The sequence below is a fragment of the Lathyrus oleraceus genome, chromosome 1 (genome assembly GCF_024323335.1).
Source record: "Lathyrus oleraceus cultivar Zhongwan6 chromosome 1, CAAS_Psat_ZW6_1.0, whole genome shotgun sequence".
NCBI classification, from domain to species: Eukaryota; Viridiplantae; Streptophyta; class Magnoliopsida; order Fabales; family Fabaceae; genus Lathyrus; species Lathyrus oleraceus.
The window spans coordinates 182,661,199-182,679,965 of record NC_066579.1 but is presented as its reverse complement, the minus strand read 5'-3'; the positions used below and the strand labels follow the sequence as shown (position 1 = coordinate 182,679,965).

Sequence of the window (18,767 nt, the reverse complement as noted above, 5' to 3'; positions counted from 1 at the left end):
AAATAAAACTCCTTATTACTACATCGGTAAAAATAGTACACTTGCTATTTTTCCGATCACAGGGTCTATGGCGCCAGCCACAGTGGGAGCCACAAGTACAAAATGTTGAATTTTAGGGTTTTTAGCTCTTTTTCGCTCCTTTTCTCGATCGGGGCTCCGATTAAAGTAAAAACCTGAAAACAAAGAGAAACATAGTAATAACACAACAAAATGACAATAAAACTACTAAAATGCATGCGAAATCGGAGTCGAAAATACGGTGAATTTCAGTGTCATCAAACTCTCCCACACTTAAACCTTTGTTTGTCCTCAAGCAAAATATTAAAAATCTCATAGAAGAAAAAATGGTGTAAACGAGTGCTTCAGGTTAAAAAGGTTCTAAGTTCAAGTCGGGATGCAGTGATAGGTACTAACCGAGTGAACTAAGGGTATCATGATGACACTAATCCGCAAATACACGGACATAAACTCCATTCTTATATTAACCAACCCATATTATCCCACAATACCTAGGCCTGCCTCTTCATCTCTTTTTGTGTCCTTTTCATTTAGGCGCAATCACATTAAGCCCGTTATCCGTACATGCTTCATAGCAGAGTGACCTGTTAGTGATTATGATCCAAACATGGGGTTTTTGGCACATAAATATGTGTAAACCCTTTTATTTGACCCAACTGCAGTTGTGGGGGATCGGATCGTAATCCGCCCTACCGAGTTCAGTGCCAGATACCTCTGAACCAACTAACAGCGGGTAAGTTTTTCTTTTTCTTTTTCTTTTTGTAGCAAATTTTTACAATTCTTTGGTTTAAATGACTTTGTGAGGGTCACCTATACCGGATTTGCCTTTTTGCTTTTCTTTTTCTTTATTTCACTGGATCATTCACTTATTTTCATCGGTCCCCTACGTAGAGGATGCGTAGGCCGGAGCTGACTGCTGGGATAAACTACTGAGGACTTATACTGAAATGATGATTAAGGCCATGGTATATGGGGTTTCGGGAATGATTCCTATATTTACGAAGTTTATGGTGCTAAAACAATACTGATGTTTCGCAAAGTTCTCCCAAGTCACCGCATCCTTACTCAAACCCGTCTTAAAAACCCAAAAACTTTCAGAATAACACTGTTTTCTTTTGCAAAAAATTTCGGTAGGGCTAAAGGTATGGGGAGATTAAACTGTACTAAACATACACTATACTGGTGACTCGTCAGACCCATGCATTATCTAAGACACTTAAATCTAAAACACTAAAAGCAAAATGAAATGAAGTAAACAAAAAGGAATAAGCAAACTATCTTAAAACAGCAAAGAAAATAAACAAGCTAACTGAAAACAGCAAAGAAAAGCGATCAAGAAAAGAGATAAAGTCTCCTCCCACACTTAAATTGAACATTGTCCCCAATGTTTCGAAATAAGATAAGGGAAGAGTTACCTGACAACCTACTGCTGACCACTGGTGCCTTCGCCATCCTGAGGTGGACGACGGGATCGGGTACGACGATGGTCTCTCTGATCCATCCTCGTCCGTAAGGCATCCTGAGCAGTCCTCACTGCTTAAAGGTTACCCATAATGGAAGCTTGAGTGGCTTCGATGAGTGCAGTATGTCGACGGTGGTATTGTTGCTGACGGGCTTGCGTGTTTGTGATCGTTTGCAGGGACTGTAAAATAGTGTCATATGATCTATCTGTCCTCCGCTGCGATTCTTGCATGAAGCTCATGTTATCCGCCAGTTGTTGTTGGATGGTAGAGAGTAGGTCGTCACGCCTTTGCTCTCTAGCCATGTGGTCACGCCACATCTCTTCTGTAATATAAAAGCCAGGAGCGGTACCTGCAGAAGAAGAAGATGGTGTGGTGTGTGGTGGTGAAGGATGATGGGGGGACACATGGGATGCGGGAGATCTCTCTCTCCGATCATATTCATCATCAGTGTCATGTCCTGCCTCATCAGGAATGTTAGGAGGAAGAGGACCCAAAACAGGTGGAGCATCTAAAGCGTAGGTCCAATTCCTTTCATCACGTACATCAATACGTCTAGTGCATGGTAAAACAATAGATGGGATAGCTACACCATGAACCATAAGTACATAGCCTCCTTCTCTCCTCAAACGGCACAATTTCATGTCTCTCAGAAATTTTAGGTTAATTGTGCGAGGAGGTAAGGGGTCTAGGGTAGCTATCTCATTGTTCAGGTTAAGCGCCCGAGCAATAGACGTAATCAATCCTCCGAAAGCAATCGGTCCCGCTTTATTTAAAGTTAAAGCCATATGCGCGAGCATGAACGGGACCGAATTAATTTTTCTATTTGTGAGGCTTCCTTGCAAAAATAGAAGCTCTCTAGCATTTAACTTATTTGGATTCTCCCGGCAAAAAATAGTACATGCCAACAGATATCTAAAAACTCTGATGGTCGGGTTATGGATAGTCGAAGCAAGAATTCCTTCAAAAGAATTTATGGAAGTGTCTGACAATCTCTGCCAGAAGGAAAACACCTAGACTGACCACTCCAAATCCAAAGGGGCCTCACAAATAGCACCGTCCCCATGAGGGATTCCTAACAAGTCTGCTAGTTCGTTGGTACTGAATTCATATTCAACAGCAAACATTCTAAATCGGACAGTACCAACTGTGCTAGCAGTGTTAGGATTGACAATATAGATTAAAGAACTTAAAAATTCGATTGTCAATCGCTCATAGGTAGGTTCTTTGTTTGAAAAGATACTATGCAAACCTAAATTATCTAATAAATAAAATATGCTATGGTAGATACCTAAAGTGTAGAGACAATTTCATCAACATACCTTGTCGGGAGGATCTCCCGATTTTTGCAACCGTTCAATGCTCTTCCTTTGCCTATCTCCCGGTTTCCCTCCTCAAAGAATGAATCCATTAAACTCCATTGTGTAGCTCTTGTAATGTGACGAAGAAGATGAAGTGGGTTGTGAAAAGGTTGGATTTTTATGAAATCCGACGGATGAAAATGAAAATGGAAATCGAGAAAATGATTTGTATGGTGTGGGGATGAGAAAGATGTGAGCTTTTTGTGGGTTCAAGGACATTTTTGCAAGGTGGAAAAATGGGTTTTGAAGGTTGTAAGGTGTGAAAATGGTGAAGAAAAGGAGTCTGCCCCGAGCTTATACAGACGCTGTGGCGGGCGCCACAGGGTCTATGGCGGGCGCCACAAGGAAAAATTCGGCTGGGCCGGATTTTGGTCCTTTGGCTTGGGCTTCTCGTTGTCTTTTGGCTTGGGGGTCCGGATAACGTTTGTCTTGTAATTCCTATTAACATAAGGCTTGCATAATTTTTATAAAAAATAAAAAAAAATTTAAAACATTAGACTAAAAAACAAATAAACAACTAAATAAAAAATGTAAATAAAATAAACAAATATAAAACATATATATATATATATATATATATATATATATATATATATATATATATATATATATATATATATATATATATATATATATTATATATATATATATATATATATATATATATATAAACGTAGAAATATCAATGTGCTGACATAATAAAATTTCCCAAATGCAATGATATAAAATAAGGTATGTAAATGCGAGAAATGTAAGCATAAAAAGAGATAAAATAAAATGAAATGGTAAGATCATATAATAGGGGGTTCGTCTTCCTGAGTAGATCCACGGAGCATGGCTACCTCCTGCCTGAGCTCCACGATCTCCTGGTATAAACAGTCGGCCTCGGTAGCGTAAGTGAGATCAGATACTCCCATCTGCAAAGTGAGGTCGGCCACCTCATGTCTAAGCTCTGCAATCTCTCTACGACATTCTGCAATCTGAGTGCGGATGTCCGGAGTCTGCAATGATAGATTGTTAGAGAATACAGTGATCCTGGGAGAAGGTGGTGTAGGCGTATACTCAGCAATAGGTGGTGATCTCGGCTCCTCGATAGTCTCTCCCTGGCCCTCCAGAGCATAACTCCAATTCGTTGGATCATGCACACTAGTCATCATAGGATCAGGTAGTGTGAAATAATGAATAGCCTCGCTGTCGACTAGCAATCGGAACTGACATGGATGGAAGGAAGCTCTTCTCATCAACCCTCGGGTCAAATAGAAGTCGATATCCATGGTAGTGTACCCACAGTAGGTCCGGAGATGTAACAACTTGCGAGATAGACCTAGAGCGATATCAATCTGTGTGATGATACCTCCTACATGGATGACTCCTTCGGTCGATCTGGAGACACCGCTGAGACCATATAATAGAAAGTTCCCACATGCTACTGGGCGAGACTGGGATGCATAAAATAGTAGGAAGATCTCTTCCTCACTCAGTAATGTCTCAGCATCCGGTTTTCCTAGGAAGGAATGTGCCAATATCATCTGGAAGTATCTAAAAGCAGGGTTATGTATAGCCTGAGACAGTTGCGTTGAAGGATCTTGGCTCCCTCCACCTGATATATCACTCCAGAACTTTTCCACCTCCTTACCCAGAAAGTATCCCATAGGTGTCTCGAGGATAGCATCAGGAGTGGTCTGGAAACCCAATAGCTCACTGAACTCTTTCTGGATGAAAGAGTACTCAACTCCAAAGAGCATGAAAACAGCATACCCATTCGGTCCAGAGTATGGGTCATAATCAAATGAACTGAGGAACTCCAATGTCAAGTTCCTGTAGGTGTTACTCAGGTCGTCAGCGAACTCGTCCCAATGAAGCTGGTGGCTCAGAAATCGGATACTCGGCTCGATACCCAGTGCCTCCATGCAGTGCTGATCAGGATAACGTGTGGGCGCCATAAGGCGTTGATAAAGAGCGATGTAACGCTCTCTCTGAGCATTATCTCTATAGGCTACGTGCATATCGTCGAAATCCTGCATCCTATAAAAAGTTAGGAAAGGGGTCCTGAAAATACAAACCATTCAAATATTTAGTCTCGGTAAAAAAAAATAATAATAAAAAAAAATAAATGCGAAAAAGTAAAATGAAAAACCATGGGTTGCCTCCCACGCAGCGCTTGTTTAACGTCATTAGCTTGACGATTAGAATTTATACACCTGTATTAGTAGGAATCGGTGGATCAGTCAGAGTGTGGCTTGAGTAGTATGCTGGAATGTCTCCTCCTTCGTAGAGCTTTAGTCTTTGTCCATTTACGATGAATGGACTACAGGTTTCGTTCTTGATTTCTACGACTCCGGATCTCAGAATCTTGGATACTTCGAAAGGGCCAGTCCATCTTGAGCGTAGCTTCCCAGGGAAGAGTCGTAACCTAGAGTTGAAAAGGAGAACAGGGTCGCCTATATTGAAGTTTTTCTTCACTATTCTTTTGTTGTGGTAGGCTTTTGTTCTCTCTTTGTATATTTTTGCATTCTCGTAGGAAGATTGCCTAAGTTCTTCTAGTTTGTAAATGTCAAGGGTACACTTTTCTCTGGCGGTCAGGTAGTCTAAATTCAAAGTTTTAATGGCCCAATAGGCCTTATGCTCTAATTCGAAAGGCAAGTGACAAGATTTTCCATAAACTAGTTGGTAAGGAGTTGTTCCTATAGGGGTTTTGAAAGCGGTTCGGTAGGCCCATAATGCTTCTTAAAGCTTCTGAGACTAGTCTCTCCTAGAGATAGAAACGGTTTTCTCTAGGATTTGTTTTATCTCCCTATTGGATACTTCTACTTGGCCACTAGTTTGTGGATGGTATGGTGTTGCTACTCTATGCCTAACTCCATATTTTCTTAAAAGTTGATCAAATATCCTCGATATGAAGTGCGATCCTCCATCGCTTATGACTAAACATGGTGTTCCAAATCTAGGGAATATATAGTTTTTAAATAGCTTTAGCACTACCCTAGTGTCGTTTGTGGGTGCAGCTATAGCTTTAATCCACTTAGACACATAGTCTACAGCTACCAAGATATATCTGTTTCCTAAGGATGGTGGGAAAGGTCCCATGAAATCTATACCCCATACATCGAAGAGTTCTACTTCCTGAATTTTTCTTAGAGACATTTTGTCACGCCTTGAAATGTTTCCAGTGCGTTGGCATCTATCACATTTGACAATGCAAACATAGACATCACGCCACATGGTAGGCCAGAATAGGCCAGCTTGAAGAATCTTGGCGTATGTCTTAGAAGTGCTCGCATGTCCACCATAGGGTGCAAAATGACAATGCTCGATAATACTATTTACCTCTTCTTCTGGAACGCAACGGCGAAAAATGCCATCTTTACCCCTTTTAAAAAGGAGTGGTTCGTCCCAATAGAAGTTTCTCACATCGTGGAAGAATTTCTCTTGCGGTGGTAGGCAAGATCAGGGGGTACAATATCAGCAGCTAGGTAATTAACAAAGTCAGCATACCATGGTACGTTACTTATTGCTAAGGAATTTTGGGAATGCTCATCAGGGCCTAGGTTGTTATCTTCAATGGTTTCTAGTCTAGCTATTAGTCTATCATTGGCGAAATCACCATTTATGGGTACTAAATCTGGTTTTAGATGTTCTAGCCTAGAAAGGTGATCGGCTACTACATTTTCAGTGCCTTTTTTATCTCTTATATCTAAATCAAACTCTTGTAGTAACAGAATCCATCGGAGTAACCTGGGCTTGGCATCTTTTTTACTTAATAGGTAACGAATGGCAGCATGATCGGTGTAAACTATGATTTTTGCTCCTACTAGATAAGATCTAAATTTGTCTATAGCGAAAACTACAACGAGTAATTCTTTCTCAGTTGTTGCGTAGTTAAGTTGGGCAGCGTCTAGGGTTCTACAGGCATAATATATGGCATGCAATTTTTTATCTTTCCTTTGTCCTAGAACGGCTCCAACCACATAATCACTAGCATCACACATTATCTCAAAAGGTTCTGACCAATCAGGTGGTTTCATAATGGGTGCAGATACTAATGCTTGCTTTAAAAGATTAAATGCGTCATTACATTTCCCATCGAAAATGAATTCAGCATCTTTCATTAAAAGTCCAGTTAAAGGTTTAGTTATTTTGGAGAAGTCCTTAATAAAACGCCGGTAGAATCCAGCGTGTCCAAGAAAGCTCCGGACTTCTCTGATATTTTTGGGTGGTTTTAGGTTTTCTATAACTTCTATCTTAGCTCTATCTACCTCTATACCTTTTTTGGAAACTATATGTCCTAAAACAATTCCTTCGGTCACCATGAAATGACACTTTTCCCAGTTTAGCACGAGGTTCACCTCCACGCATCTCTCCAGGATTTTCTCAAGGTTAGCAAGACAATTGTGGAAATCAAATCCGCAAACTGAGAAATCATCCATAAACACTTCCATGATACCATCTAGGTAATCTGCAAAGATTGACATCATGCAGCGTTGGAAAGTAGCTGGGGCATTACAAAGGCCGAATGACATTCGTCTGTAGGCAAAAGTTCCATAAGGGCATGTAAAGGTAGTTTTTTCTTGATCTTTGGGGTGGATAGGTATTTGGAAGAATCTAGAGTATCCATCTAGATAGCAGAAGTAAGAGTGTCTGGCTAGACGCTCTAACATCTGGTCTATAAATGGTAAAGGGAAATGATCCTTCCTGGTTGCTTTATTTAATTTTCTATAATCTATACACATCCGCCATCCTTCTTCTAAACGTTTTGCTACATGTTCGCCTTTATCGTTTTGCACGACTGTGATGCCTCCCTTTTTAGGTACTACATGCACAGGGCTCGCCCACTTACTATCCGAAATCTGGTAGATTATACCTGCCTCAAGTAACTTAAGAACTTCCTTTTTAACAACATCACTCATTATAGGGTTTATTCTTCTCTGGTGTTCTCTGGAGGGTTTTGAATCTTCTTCGAGCGAGATTCGATGCATGTATATGAATGGGCTTATACCTTTCAGGTCAGAGATATTATATCCTAAGGCTGAGGGATATCTTCGTAAAACGTCTAAAAGTTGGTTCATTTCCTCTTGGCTCAAGGTAGCACTGACTATAACTGGATAGTTCATCTCTTCATCGAGGAACTCATATCTCAGGTTCTTAGGCAGTTCCTTAAGTTCTAAGGTTGGTTTCTTAGGGCATGGCATAGGATCAGGGGTAAGGGATAAACATTCGTAAAGGTTATCATCGATGTAGGGTTTCTTAAAGTCACCATCTTCCATTATGAGAGTTGATGGTAACTTAATTGTTTTTATGATTTCTTCTTGTTCTAATTCCCTAACGCACTCATCAAAGATATCTAAGGCCTAACATGCGTCTCCCATCACAGGTACCATAAGAAATTTTAAAAGTATAAATTCTATTTTCTCATCACCTACCTCAAAGGTCAATTTTCCTCTCTTGACATCTATTATGGCTCCTGCAGTTGATAAGAATGATCTACCTAGAAGGATTGGTATATCATTGTCTTCTTTGATGTCCATGACAACAAAATCAGTAGGGATAAATAACTGACCTATCCTAACAGGGACATCTTATAAAATGCCTATCGGATACTTAACAGATCTATCGGCTAACTGAAGTGACATCTTAGTGGGTTGTAATTCTCCTAAGTTTAACCTCTCACAAATTGCTAAAGGAATTAAGCTCACACTAGCTCCTAAGTCTAGAAAATCTTTTTCGATGACATGACTACCCAAAAGACAAGGAATGGAGAAATTTCCAGGATCTTTATCTTTTTTGGCTAACTTATTCTTGGAAATGGCATTACATTCCAAAGGCTTCGGATCGTCAAGTCTACGTTTGTTGGTAAGGATGTCTTTGAGAAACTTGGCATAAGAAGGTATTTGGGTGATGGCTTCTATGAAAGGGATTTCTACATGAAGTTTTTCTATAACTTTAATAAATTTTTGATATTGGTTATTGATCTGGGTTTGTTTGAGTCTTTGCGGATATGGTATAGGTGGTTTATATGGCGGGGGTGGTACATAAGTTTTATCTTTAGGTTTTTCTCCTTTTTCTTGACCTTCCTGGTTTTCAGATTCCTCTGGTTCCTTTACTTCGTCCGGGGGTTTGGTATATTCCTTAGAAGTTTTGGGTTCGCTCAATGTTGGGTTTGTTGGCTCATCATAAGCGTTCCCACTTTGTAGGGTAATGGCATTGGCTTGTCCTCTCGGATTCTGTTGAGGTTGTCCAGGGAACTGTCCTCCAGGTGTAGTCTAAAGGGCTTGGTTTAAAGCTACCTGAGAGATCTAGGTTTCAAGCATATTGGTATGAGTAACTATTTGGTCAACCTTGGTTCCTAACTGGGTAATCAATTCGTTAACATGAATGTTTTGGTTCATGAACTCCTTGTTTTGTTGGGTTTGAGCAATGATAAAATTTTCCATAATTTTCTCAAGGCTCGGCTTTGGTGGTACAGGTTGCATAGGTTGATTTGGTCTTGGGGCTTGATAACCAGGTTGTCTCGGAGGCACATTATTTTGGATAGGGTTATTATTTTTATAGGAGAAGTTAGGGTGATTCCTCCATCCAGGGTTATAAGTATTCGAATATGGGTTCCCTTGGGTGTAGTTCACTTGCTCAGAGTGGGTTTCGTTTAGTAGACTGCATTCTGCGGATTGGTGTCCTTTGGTTCCACATATCTCACAATCCAACGAAACTGCGACTACAGTATTCGGGTTTATGCACATATGCTCGACCTTGAGGGCTAATGCGTCCATTTTAGCTTGCATCATGTCTATAGAGCTTAGTTCATGCGTTACTCTTTGGGCTTCCTTCTTCTCAACTGTCGCTCGTTCGACTCCCTATGATTGATGGTTTTGAGCCATATATTCGATGAGGGCACTAGCTTCAGGATAAGGTTTGTTCATCAGCGCACCGCCTGCGGCAGCGTCGATGGTCATCTTAGTGTTATAGTGAAGTCCATTATAGAAGGTCTGAATGATTAACCAATTTTCTAAACCATGATGTGGGCATGCTCTTAACAACTCTTTATATCTCTCCCAAGCTTCGAACAACGATTCTCCTTGGTTCTGGGTAAATTTAGTTATATGGTTTCGAAGAACGGCGGTCTTACTTGGGGGAAAGTATCTAGCAAGGAATACTCTTCTAAGGTTATCCCAAGTCGTAATGGAATTGGGTGGAAGGGAATCTAACCATGATAGGGCTTTATCTCTGAGGGAAAAAGGGAATAATTTTAAACGGATTGCCTCAGGAGAAGCTCCATTGGTTTTAAAAGTGTCTGCTAATTGGAGAAAGATTTTTAAATGTTGGTTTGGGTTCTCAGTAGCGAGACCTGCGAATTGTCTCTGTTGCACTAGTTGTAACAGGGAAGGTTTAAGTTCGAAATTATTAGCTGGGATGGTTGGGTTTACTATACTAGAACTAGGTTCTTCGTTGGATGGTTGGGGGAATTCCTTAAGAGGTCTTTGGTTTTGATCTTCGGCCATAGCTCTCCTAATTCTATGAAAGAATAAACATGTGCGAGCGTAACGTTCAGGTTCTGCTAGAGGGTAAACTAAGCTTCTGGTGCTGCGAGCTTTTCGCATTGACCGGCGGGAAATAACCTAAGTCTAAATGATATAACAACAGGGTAATGAAATTTGACGAAATTGGTCCCCGGCAATGGCGCCAAAAACTTGATGCGTGTTTTTCGCAAGTATACGATCGCGTTAGAGTAATATAAAAGATTGTCGAATCCACAGAGACCAAGTGTCAATCTATCGTTATCTATTGTTATGGTGTTTATCTAAGGTAATCAAAATAGGGGTTTTTAGAGTGTGCAATGAAAAGTAAAGTGTTGAATAAAGTTCAATTAATAAAGACAGAGTCGAATGTAATTCACATAATCAATTAATAATCCAAGTACTTGCTAATAGAACTACTTATGGGCAGTGTTTCCTACTTTGAAAAGAACCAATTTAACAGGAACTGTCGCTTTCGCGTATTCAGAACCGAGTTGTACTCCCTAATCAAACCCTCTTATTTTCACTTATAAAAAGGCGTGCATTGCGTTAGAGTAGTAAACCTATTTTTAAGAAATATAGTATCTTGACTAAGTTGAAAAGTATTTTAACTTGGATTTCTTAACCAAAAGAGGTTCTCACGAACCAGACTCTAAACTTATAAACGCGTCCGAAAATAGTTTTAAAATCTCTTTTTCTTAAGTTAAAAACTCCTAATGAACTAAACATAGCGCTTTCACTGTTTTTGAAATAGTTAAAAACAATTAAGTTTAAATAGACGTTGGACGGCTTTCGATCTTACCCAACGGAAATTAAGTGTGGGAAAACTTAAGTTGAAAGTTAAAATAGCCCTTAAGCGTTTCTACGAACAATCGTACGGATTATCGGTTCAATTACGATCCTTACATTCTAACCTTATAGGTTTAGTTAGACATGTTAAAGTAAAGGTGCATTTAAATTAAATAAAAGTAGTGCGAGTGCGGGAAGTAAATAAAAGTAGTGTGAATGCGGAAAGTAAATAAAAGTAGTGCGAGTGCGGAAAGTAAATAAAAGTAGTGCGAGTGCGGAAAGTAAATAAAAGTAGTGCGAGTGCGGAAAATAAATAAAGTAAAGCGAGTGCGGGAAATAAATAAAGTAAAGCGAGTGCGGGAAATAAATAAAGTAAAGACAGTGCGGGAAATAAATAAAGTAAAGCGAGTGCGGGAAATAAATAAAGTAAAGACAGTGCGGGAAATAAATAAAGTAAAGCGAGTGCGAGAAATAAATAAAGTAAAGCGAGTGCGGGAAATAAATAAAGTAAAGTGAGTGCGAGAAATAAATAAAGTAAAGCGAGTGCGGGAAATAAATAGATAAAGGTAAAGCAATAAAAACCTGCTCCAATCGGAGGGTTGAATAAAATGAAAAGCGGAAATGAAAATGGCGGCAGGATTAACTTCCTTCCAAAGTGCTCCAAACTCGATTACAGACTCGATCACAGACTTGATTACACAATTGTGGTAACACCCCAATGCGAAGCGATTACCACTTTAAAATACTTAATATATGCCTAAGTGAAACAAAGTTTGCTATAAGTTTGCCTCTGCTCTAAGTTTGGATGCCTAAACAAGTGAATTCGAGTTTCTATTTATAAGCAAGTAAAATAATGGAAATGACAAGGATGCCCTTCAGTTTGAATTTGGGAGGGAAAACGTTTCCTCTTGTGGCGCCCGCCACAAGGCCATGGCGCCCGCCACAAGGCCAATCTGTGGCGCCTTAGTGGAAGTAGTGGGAAACCTGGAAGTTGAGGAAAGTTGAGCTAGGACACGTCATGGCAGGGTCTATGGTGACAGCCACAGTGGGAGCCACAAGTACAAAATGCTGAATTTTAGGGTTTTTAGCTCTTTTTCACTCCTTTTCTCGATCGGGGCTCCGATTAAAGTAAAAACCTGAAAACAAAGAGAAACATAGTAATAACACAACAAAATGACAATAAAACTACTAAAATGCATGCAAAATCGGAGTCGAAAATACGGTGAATTTCAATGTCATCATAATCCTAAAGGAAATAAATGTGATATTGCAAAACATTATAGGTCATCTTGGACCTAATTCATTGAATTTGAAAAAGTACCCAACTTCAAGTGCCCATAACTTTGTCATAGAAAATCCAAACGATGAAAACTTTGAGGCTAAATTGACTATCTTGAAAATATATACAACTTTGAAGTTGGAGAAATTTTCATTTGAAGCTGGCATCATGAAGACAGAGAGGTTTGATCAAGCTTACTTTTGGTTAATTTTTTCAAAGTGATTTGAACATGTTTTATACTTGAACTTTCCAGGCCAGTTTTGACCAATTTGCACATGTCAAATGGTTTTTTGCCCAACATGTCTTTTGTTCCTTATTTCAAAATCTTTCCAACCATTACTCACAATAGTCATTTGGATCTACCATTTGGGAGATTTGAATTTCTTTTCATTTATGTTCATTTTTGATATTTTATGTTATAACTTGATATGCAAGCATTTCCCATTCCATGTGCATGACCACATGCCTGCCATATGATCCTAGCAAGCTCCTCCAGCCATTCATGGGCCTCTCACACATCCACAAAGGCCCATGCATTCAAAAATTCAAATCCCATGCACATGAGCAAAGTGTGAATTCAGGAGCATTTACCTATAAATAAGGGTTTCCCCTCATTCCTTTGATAACCTTTTGGAGATCCCATATGCTGCAGAACTGAAACTATACCCTCACTAAAGGAATCACTCACTTTTTTTTCAATATTTTCGAACTTGAAATTCAGCAACATTAGTTGAGTTTCAAAGCTAGATTCCTTAGCCAATCATCTTCCCTACATTCAGAGATCAAAGAGGAGCAAGAAGCTTGAAGAATTCGTGGCCAGAAGCTCACCATTTTGAAGGTATAAACTCAAACTGTTTGGATATGAAACTCCTAATTCAATGTAGTATTCTTGTGTTTTTGTGGTTCTCTGAAGTCCTCATACTTGTGGCAAGCTTTTGGTGTATTCAATTTGCCACTTCATGAACAATTCGTGTGGACACCATGATTTTCTCCTTCATCTTTCTCTCAATATAGGAAGAATGAGAGGAATCTAATGGTACAATGATGATCTACATCACGTGAGTTTCATTTCCATGCCTTTGTTTTTCATTTTCGATGAGATCCATTTTCCTGCAAATCTGGCCGGAATGTGTTGGTTGATCGGAGAAGAAGGTGGTTTCCACCGCCACCACCACGTGTGCTGCTCATGGCCCTTGGATCTCTCCCTCACGATCTAATCTCATACGTCCGTTTTAATTACTTGTTTTAATGCATTATGTTTCGCTGTTGACTTGAGCCCACCGTGCATCATCAGACCTAAGCCGTGCAGCGTGCCACATCAATTAACGAAATGGATTCGGTGGCTCAACATTTTTCGTTTATTTCATCTTCTTTTTATTTTATTTTAATTCATTCTATTTTCAATAATTCATTAAAAATTCATATGAAGTCAGAAAAATATGAGACCAACTTTGAAATTTTTCTTGAAAAATCTAGTTTCATATTATGATTTTTAATTATTTTTGTGACTTCATTTGATATTTTTTATGAATTATTTGGTTTTTAATGATTTTAATTCATTTTAAAATACGTTCTGACTTTAAAAAAAATACAAAAATATTTTCATAGCATCTATGGATCATGATAAGTCAATAAAAAATAGTCTCAACAATTTCTTGTTTGTTTTGAGATTATTTGAGATTTTAATTCATATTATGCTATTTTTGGTTGTTTTTAATTGATTTTAATTACTTTCTGACTTTAAAAATTTGTGAGAAAATTAGTCAAAGTTTGTTTGACTATGTTGAACCTATGCAAATTTAATTGGACTTTTTGAAGTTACTTTGAATTGAATTTGAGGTTCAACTTTGTTTGTTTATTTTTTATGTGTATTTTCTTTTAATTAAAAAAATACCAAAAAAATATTATTGACTTCTTGACTTGTTATATTCATTTCTCTTCTGTTTGGTGTTGATTAAGGTTGAATTGGTTCAACTTTGATCAAATTCATTGGATCTTATGGTTTGAGAATCCTTAAGGATCATCACCTAGAAAGATGAATGAATTTGATCAAGGATGAGTTATCCCTTGATCAATTGGGATTGGTTGTTGTCTTCTTATCCTCCCTCCCTTTCATCTTCATCCCTTTCTTTCCCTCAATGGCCAATGAGTTAAAGTCTTGAGGTTGGTCTTGACAAATAGAAGTTTAATCTTCTTTGATCCAAACCAAATTCAACTTGATCCATGATCAAGTGAGTTATTTTGTGTCAAAGATAGGTTACTTCTTGGTCAAGCAAATAACCAAAAGTCAATACAAGGCCCTTCCCCTTTTGTTTGGAATGGCAAGTTTATGGAGCTTGACTTACTAGTCATGACCTCTAACTTGTGTTCTTTGCCTATATTCTTATTGACCGACCTCAGATAGGCGTGGCTACTATATTAGTCCATTTACGATTGCTTAACATAGCGCTACATTGTCTTATGACAAGCTAACTTAACTCTACTAACTACTAAGTTTAATTTGAGCTTTTAAATTCTTGTCATTTACTTTTAATGTCATTTATTTCTTGCTCATTATTCATCTTGATTTTCATTTTTTCTCACTTGAGCACATATTTTATGTTTATGTCATTTTTCTTTTGTTCATTTGAGCCCATTATTGTATATAAATATATTGCTATTTTGTGTTGTTTTGTGTTTGTTTTGATGTGAACCAAAATGCAAAAGGAGAAAGGACTTAGAATTAGGATTCACCCATGCTTAAAGGAGTCCAAGAGCAACTAGGCCTCATGCCTTTAGAATGCAAAATGTGTTGAAGAGCAATTAGGCCTCATGCCTTTAGAATGCTAAAATTCAAAGTTGACCTAAAAGGACTTCTCCTCAAACTCATTCTTTGTCCATCCCCTTTATTATATTGTGAGCTTTTTGATGTGTGCTTTTGTGTGATAGGAATCGCATCTTAAGATTGTGAAAAGAGGACCATTGTCATGAGTAGCCAAGTTAAGAGCCAAGCCAAATGGAGATCCTAGGAGCTTGAATTCAAACTATTGATTGCTTGTTTTGTGTGCTAAGTCCAAAGGAAAGGAGCATCTTGAGTCATCTCTATGACTAAAAGAAAAGGAACTCCAAGGGTTATCTCTCCCCTTTTATCTTTGTATGCTTTAGGAATAACCCTTCTCTCTTCTCCCCCCTCTAACCAAGCCAAAAAATCATTTTCAAAACTTTGACTTTATTTCAAATTAGAAACCTAGGCCTTGGGCCTTTGACTTTTTCAAAACCATTTTCATGAATACTCATTGTAAATAAACTCTAATCCAACTTTGACCTCATTTTGTAAATAAATTTAACTTGTAAATATGACCCATTTCAAGTTGTTTTGTGGTTCCAATGGCCACTTGTTAAAATCTTTTCAAAAACATTAGTCATAGGTTTGAGTTATCATAGTGGTTGATGTAAATCTCACCTCATCCTTAGTGTTGGATTATAAGCCTTCCATGCTTATTATAGGGTTAACCCCTCACTAGCACGTTGAAGCCTTCCTCACATGGTGGATTGTTGGTTTAGGTCGAGTTTTCTCCCTTTGATAACGAAAGACCTTAAGGCTTTTGATTAAAATCAATTCACCAATCTTTGAGATTTTTACCACGAACTACGAGGTTTTAATCCTCCTTTGTGATGGTACGTAGGCAATGGGTTCATCCATTCAAACAACAAATTTGTAAATATAATCTATTCTCTTCTCATCCCTCCAATCTTTTGCACAAATATTTTCACAAATACCAACCTATAACACATATTTGCAAAAAGGGTTCCCTTAGAGTACTAAGGATGTTTTGGGTGTGTAAAACCTTCCCATTTCATAACCAACCCCCTTACCTAGATCTCTGACATTTTTATTAGTTTTTGATTTGAAAAAACTTCTTACTTGGCTTTTGTTTGCTTTTTAGCCTTTCCTTTGGACAAATAAAAGTGCGATGGCGACTCGAATTGTATGTTGACTTTTGGTTTAGTCAATAAACCTAAAGGTAATGAAAACCCCGCTATAGGGAGGTAGCCCAACTTAATAAATTTAAGTTTTATTTTGTTTTGTTTCAGATGATAAGGCGAAAAACTGGGTTTATTTCTGAAGAGTTCAGTCACATTTGTGACTGTTCATGAGAAGAGGAGGTGTTTAATGTCATCTAAGGAAAAGAGAGAGATAGAGAGAGAGAGAGAGAGAGAGAGAGAGAGAGAGAGAGAGAGAGAGAGAGAGAGAGAGAGAGAGAGAGAGAGAGAGAGAGAGAGAGAGAGAGAGAGAGAGAGAGAGAGAGAGAGAGAGAGAGAGAGAGAGAGAGAGAGAGAGAGAGAGAGAGAGAGAGAGGGAGAGAGAGAGAGAGAGAAATGAATCTATTAAAATATTGATGAAAATCGAAAGTTTAGAAGAGAGAAAACCAAAAGAAGATAACACTAAAGTCGCGCACCTGACATCACCAATGATGTCTTAGCATATGCGCATTAATTACTTATCTGCCACCCATTACTGTGTTGGTAACTACAATAAGTTACCATAGTAAACCCTAAACAATTATTTTCCATATTCCAATTTTAATTTCAAGTTTTTTACCACTCCCTCTCTATAGTAACATGCTAACCCATATCATCATCATCATCACTCATCATACCAATCAATTCTGAAACTTCTTACAAAATCGCAACAACTTTCATAAATATATCATCATCTTGTCAAATTCACCAAAACTTCAAAAACTAAACCAACAATGGAACCAAAAAGTACTGGAAAAGTGTTAAGATGTGCGCAAGGAAAAACACGATCCCCTTTATTGATTACTCTGACTTAGAGACCTCAGATGTCAAAACATTCATCAATGGTGAAGCTCAACAAAGATTTCACCAATTATTTCTCTGGAAAAAGTGTACATTCTAAAAGAGATCTCATCTTCCATATGGAAGATGAGGACTTAGCTCTACCTGACTACATAGGGCGCATCATCACAAGTCTGAAATGGAAGAAATCCTACCAGCATCCAAAACCCTACAATGATCAAATGGTCAAGGAGTTCTATTCCAATTTGATAGACACGACAATAAAAGGATGGAGGTGATTGTTTGAGGAACCAAGGTACAATATTCTGAGGCCACAATCAATTTGATACTAGGTCTGAAAAATGCAGGAGATACATATCAACATTTGCTGGTTCGAAGCTAAAACAAGAGAATTTAGTACGTTGATCCCTAAGTCAAAACTTATAATTATTTATCCTTAAATAAATTATTAACTTGAACAATTAATTTGGTTTAAGTTTACAAGGGTAGGTAATCCCTACAAACCTAGGTTCGATTCATGAATTAGTCAACACACACAAAGTATGAAACACAAGTATAACTTAATAAAAGACTGAGATATCAATTCATGCAAATAGTACAAATACCAATCTTATGTCTCAACATATCAATATAGGCTCATCTCATAAAACATAATCAAAAGTAACTTAATTACTCATATTAGAGAAGTTCATAGTAATAAGTTTACATGAACGATACCTAAAACTCCATATGAAATCTGATTTTCGATGAGAAAAATGTTCCAGAGCTGTCTTGCAATGTCTCTTCGTGGGAAATCTTCTCAAAACTGCCAACAAATGCCACATCGGTCCTTTTTCTTTTTAAACACGTCAAAAAGTGGCAGTAATTATGCCACAATATCTTTCCTTCGTGCCACGGATTTCTACTTTAATATTATTGGATCATGTAACAATCCTTTTTCATTGTGGCACGGTATTTTATTTTGCGTGTGATCGTAGCATGACCTTGAAATCAAATTTTCTAAGGATTGCACTAATAGATTTTTTTCACAATTTCTTCACATAAATTTCTTTCTTTTTGTCATATTTCTTCCAATTCTTTAATATTCCTCCATTATCACTAAAAATAAGACAAATTATCCATATAATAGCTCAAAACACATGTAAATTTAAAAGATGATTTGTTGAGGATTAGTGAGTTACTTGAGTAAAAATCAAATGATTTATTAAGTGAGAGATTTAGAAACAAATTTGGTTAGCAATGAGTTAGTTTGCTTTTTTCATAGATGAAATAAATAGGTACCATACCGCTACTACCCTACATACATACACCATCATCTCTCTCTCTCTCTCTGTGTGTGTGTGTGTGTGTGTGTGTGTGTGTGTGTGTGTATGTGTGTATGTGTGTGTGTTTCAAAAACTCTCATGATGACAAACTCACCACCCACCACCGTCGCCTCACCGAATGGTGACCTCCCAACAATTGAAACCCAAATTGAAACGACAAGATGTAACTCATTCCTCCAAAGAAGATGATCAAGTTTCACCGGACAACGAAGCAAAAACTTCAC

General features: G+C 38.0%; 1 non-coding gene across 1 annotated transcript; it reads left to right on the top strand.

Moving 5' to 3' along the window:
• The first annotated feature begins 9,841 nt into the window (after positions 1-9,841).
• On the top strand, positions 9,842-9,948 carry LOC127117087 (small nucleolar RNA R71). The gene has a single exon (XR_007801848.1). It is a non-coding gene; the product is annotated as a small nucleolar RNA R71 (small nucleolar RNA).
• Positions 9,949-18,767: the final 8,819 nt, after the last annotated feature.